The sequence below is a fragment of the Triticum dicoccoides genome, chromosome 1B (assembly GCF_002162155.2).
Source record: "Triticum dicoccoides isolate Atlit2015 ecotype Zavitan chromosome 1B, WEW_v2.0, whole genome shotgun sequence".
Lineage (NCBI taxonomy): Eukaryota > Viridiplantae > Streptophyta > Magnoliopsida > Poales > Poaceae > Triticum > Triticum dicoccoides.
This window is the reverse complement of record NC_041381.1, coordinates 25,057,216-25,062,661: the sequence shown is the minus strand read 5'-3', so window position 1 is coordinate 25,062,661 and position 5,446 is coordinate 25,057,216.

Genomic DNA, 5,446 nt, shown 5'->3' with positions numbered 1-5,446 from the left:
ATACAATTCTAAGAAAACAATTGGAATATAACTCTCAGAAAACAAAATTTCCTCTAGTATTTTTAGTTAGCTCTATTATTGGCCCATTGGTTGGAATATTTTATTTCCTCATCATTTGGTCAACCTTTTCTTCAAAACTAGGTGTTTGTACTATACGATCGTAAGAAGACATTTAAAATATATATACCAGTGATATGTCCATATTTGCACTTTTGGTGTTAGATATATTTATATCTAGATAAATATAAGACAAATAATTTGGGACGGAGGCAATATATGAAAGTGGCCGTCACTGGTAATCTCAAACATGAAGCTGATTCGGCAATAGTGAAAAGACATGTCAGGGCCATGGTGCTCCAATAACTTAGCACCTGATTTTCGTTGGTTCAGGAAAATTAGCACCAATTATGGACTAATATCGGGTGTGCTGCTATACGGCACAGTGCTTTAAGTATTTACATTATTCATTTCAACTAATTCATAAATTTCATATGGCAAACTCATTTCCAAGTGTCAAAACTTCTGGTTATTATCATCGGTAACCGCATTGTTTAACTGAGCCTCATAAAGACCTTGATTTTGAACTCCTTCACCCGGGTTTATGGACCCCTTTGTATTATGAGTCAAATATTGACCATCTACATGACTAACAAAATGTAATTATATGATACAAACAAGTATACTATTAGATTTATAATTGAAAGATAATTTCACCCTATATATGAGGGGGCTTAATAAACCCCAAGTGGAGGGTGTACGGACCAAACAACAAATTTAACACAATTACAAAATTACCCTATTTGTTTGTTTATGTAAGGCCACAATTTAGTTTGGGACAGAAATTAACCACCAATTTGACCAATAAGCATATAGTAAATGAGCAAAAAATATATTTTTTTTGTATTTGTATCTAAAGTTTTGACCATGGTATGGCTTTTTTATAAATATAATTTATTGATAAATTGATGGTCAAGGCTAGACTGAGAGTTATATTCCAAAATGTCGTGTCGCCCATCATCATACAACTTAATAAATTGATGACATAATCCCGTGTCGCCCATCTTCGGGATGACACGGGCACAAGATGGCGCCACCACTAGTCCACAACCCCCTCTTACCTCCCCACCAACAACTCCTCACCAACAACGCCATCGAAGGTCGTTGGCAGCCAAAGCCCGCACAAAGTAGGCAGTAGAGTCCCTATTCTCTTGCAAGTGATGGTCCTCTCTGTGGTTACTGGTTAGCGTCATCGAGCGGCGTCCATGCAGCGTGTTAGGGGCGTCGGATCTATGGGCCTCCCATACCAAGATCCAGCCTATGGCATTCGTGTCAATCCTAAAACCAACTAGCATACTCATCTAGATGCTTTAGGTGGGGTACGTTCGTCTAGTCATTTCTGGAGCGGTTGCCGGGATGGAGGTGCCTTGGTTGATCGCGACCCAACCTAGTTGCTCTATGTCCCGTCTTGTTGACTTTCTTGCTTGGAGATTGGGCAGGGCGGATTTTCTTGTTTCCGATCACAATGGATTTGGTTGTACTGACGGGCATGGAATTCAATAATGCGCAGTCAATTCAAAGTTATGTACGCATACATATGTATTTGCGAATTTACTTTTGCGTAATTTCTAATTCTCATTTGGCACTTTTGTTTGTCCCTAAAAGAGGAATTTTTACTAAAAAAAAGTTGTGTATTCAATTGATCACACGTCCATGCACGGCCTGGCCACTGTTTGGTTGCCAATCCCATCCCAGCCTCCCACGGATTAGCTTGCGTCGTATGTATGACAAAAACTAAAAGGTGTCGGGTCCTGAGGCCAGCTCTATCGCGCAATCTCAAACAGACGTCCGTTTTGTCCGGATTCTGTCCGTTTGGATAGGGCGATAAGATCGTGTCTGGGCCTGTCCTGTGATGCGGTGACCGTACGCCCAGCGCGCGGCCGCATCCGTTTTCCCCATCCAATCCACCAGGGCCTAAATGCCCATATTTTCGCATCAAAACTAGTGTGCACGTCCAAATATGAATTGTTTGAAAATTAAAATAGTTTTACAATCCAATCAAAGTTTTGTCTAATAAAAATAGTTTTACAACCAAATCTAATTGTCTTGAATGAACATAAAATGAACCAATACATCTATTGGTTGCCAATGTGATCCCACACACGCTCAACCAAGTCATTTTGAATATCCAAATGAGTGTACCAATCACGCAGCTCACGATGGAACTGTTCAAACTATTCAAACGTGGCCGGTTCTTGGTGCAGGGACTCAACATTGCCACCTTGAAAATCAAATCCTTGGTCGAAGATACATGCCCTTGTACTGGCCCTGCCAATCAAATGGACAGTTCTTCCACTCTCAGTGTACACTAGTAGAAAATAGGGCATTTGTCCCGGTTCGTAAGGGCCTTTAGTCTCGGTTCTTGAACCGGGACTAATATGTCGTTACTAATGCCTCCTCCCTTTAGTTCTGGTTCTTACACGAACCGGGACAGATGGGCCTCCCCGTGGCCGCTGCGGGCAGCCCAGGCAGGGGGGCCTTTGGTCCCGGTTGATGACATAAACCGGGAACAAAAGGCATCCACGCGTCAGCAGCTGGCTGGAGCTGAGGTTTTTTTTTTGAAAGTGGCTGGTTTAGGGGTTTGGGGGGTTAATTTAGGTTGTTATTAGCTAGCTAATAGAGAGAAGTGTCCTCTCTTATATCTTCGTGCTTGGTTTACCAACACTACTGCTATGTTCATTTCACCCGCTGATATATAATAACTCTTCATCATGCTCGCATCATACATCATCATATATAATAACAAGTCCTACTAATCATGCATCATCATACAACTTCTACTCGTTATTAGTAACAAGTCATACGATCATCATACTCATAGTCATCGAACCCAACCCTACATAATTGTTCTTAGCACATGATCATCAGTATCAGGTAGGACCTAAACACACTTAAGATAAAATAGCATAAAACAATATAGACCCCGACTCTCCATTATGAAGAATGGAGATCATCATGTCTCCAATTCTTGCGCTTTGCTTCCTTTTACTTCCAAGAAGCTTCTTACGACTGTCCATACATTTTTTCCATTCTTTGATTGCCATGTCTCCACTTCTTTTAGAAATTCGGTATGGACAGTTGAGATTCGTAGGACGACCTGGTTGTATGTTCAAAATATCAAGGCGACCGTGCGTATACATCAGATGAGGCACACAATCATTCGGGATTATCTGTTGAAAAACATAGTAATAACTTCGTAGTTAGCAATGATGTACTAATTTTAGAAGTATGCAAAAAGATGCACGGATGTCATAATTGTAAAAAATCTTACCAGGGTATCTCCATGGTAGTTACGGTTGTTCAACACCTGCACTAGTGGCACGTATTGACCATAATGTTGAGGAGTTCGATTGTAGACATTGTAATTCTTAAGATCAGTACAAAATGCGATCAGATAATTTTTCTCCTTATAAGTTAATTCAGAGCCATCGGTGTAGTGGGTTTTGTCTACCATCTTCCGCACATTCTTTGAAGAATGAAAATAAGTTGTCAATGAAAATAAGCTGTCAACTATTTTGAAATAAATAATATAAATTACTTAATAACTATGTTTGAGAAGCTCACATGGGGGAAGAATTGGAAGTGTATCCACAAGGACCCAAATGTCCATATATTGTCTTGCTCGATTGTAGGATCACCAAGATCCATGGTGACAAGCATACCCTCATCAAAACCATACATCTTGCAAAGTGCTTTCCAATTTTTGCAACCAAAATGGGTTACACTCTCAGCATTGTACATCTTTACTTCAAAATCCACACCATGATGGGTCCTTAGGTGAATTGTTTTGGTTTCCATACTTTTATGGTCTTGAAAACCCATCATCTCCAAGACATAACATCTTGCATAGCACGGGATAAGCTAGTCGAATTGGAACAGATAAAAAATACACGTTAAAATAGTTGAACTCGTGCTTAATTACGAAAAAAACTATTGTCGTTGTTGCGTACCGTATGAACATCGAAGGTCTCCTCGAGCTTAATGTTGAAGGGCCGATCTTCGTCCAGCTCAAGGAACCTGTCGCACAAACCTCGGTCATCGTGGCACCAGTCGTACTCCCCCGGGCAGTTTTCGTCGTCCGAGTACGACATTTCCGGCCTATGTTCATAATTCAAATATATTAAATTTTTACAATTAAATATATGTACTAAAAATCTTAAATTAGATCGTTATTATTAATCACGAGTTGACTATCGGTGATGGTAGCTCCTCCTTTCATTCCCGAGTGCATTATTCCACCAAATTGTCTAGCACACAGGAATGAAAGAGAAGCTATCCCCACGACGGCATGGATGATGGAGGGGCTCCTAGATTTCTGCATAGAGTGCTCTTCAATTCTAGCATTCAAAGTAGGAGTACTTTTTCAATATGAGCATTCAATAAGCAAAACCAAATCGTAAAATAAAGTAGTATTCAAATTAGCATGCATTCAATTATAACCAAAAGTACATCATTTCTTGTGTCTGTACATCATCGAATATTATCACTAATATTCCTCAAATACTATCTTACATATAGCATCGCCAGTACAGCTAGAACCGTAGCGCCCGGTGGGTATCGTCGCGGGCGGTGGACACCCAAAGATAAGGAACCATCACATGATCATAGCTCCAGTGAGATCCATGAAAACCTGCCAGGTATTGTCGAACCTGCCCTCCAACGCAACCATGTAGCGACGGACGTGCTCGTCTCCTCGCTCACACGTTGACGTACCACCTCCGCGGTGTCCGGAAGCCTCGGCACCATCACTGGCCCACGCGACCGCCACCAAACAAGGATCGGGTCAACAACGGGCTGACTCCTCACTAACCTACGTCCCCCGGAAGGTAGCACCTCCCAATACCAGCCCGACGGAGCCCAGTCCCGGACATGGCCCATCGACGACGAGGATGCGGGATAGGCCTCCACCGCCGAGTCGACGACGAGGATGCGGGATAGGCATCATCGACGTCGATGCGGGAACTACTTCCATATATAGTAAAATAAAGTAGTTTATTAAATCAACTAGCTAGTTCAACTATATATTAAGCACTTACTATAAATAAAATAAAATAGTATTACTAAAAATAAACTAGTTTAACTATAGTTCTATTATTTTTCTAACTAATTATATTAAACACTTTCTCTTCTTATTTTCCTTTTTCCTCTATTCTAAATATGAACATATTCATAAATGACTTTGATCATGCACAATTTTCCTATACATACACAATATGAACATATACATAAATTGACAAAGAAAATTCTATGAACAAAAAAATCATAAAAATTCTATGAACAAAATTACAACAGAAAAAAATCATAAAAATCCTATGAACAAAAAAAAATCATAAAAAATTGACATATTCGATCTTTGCATATATATGAACATACAAACATGCATATTCAA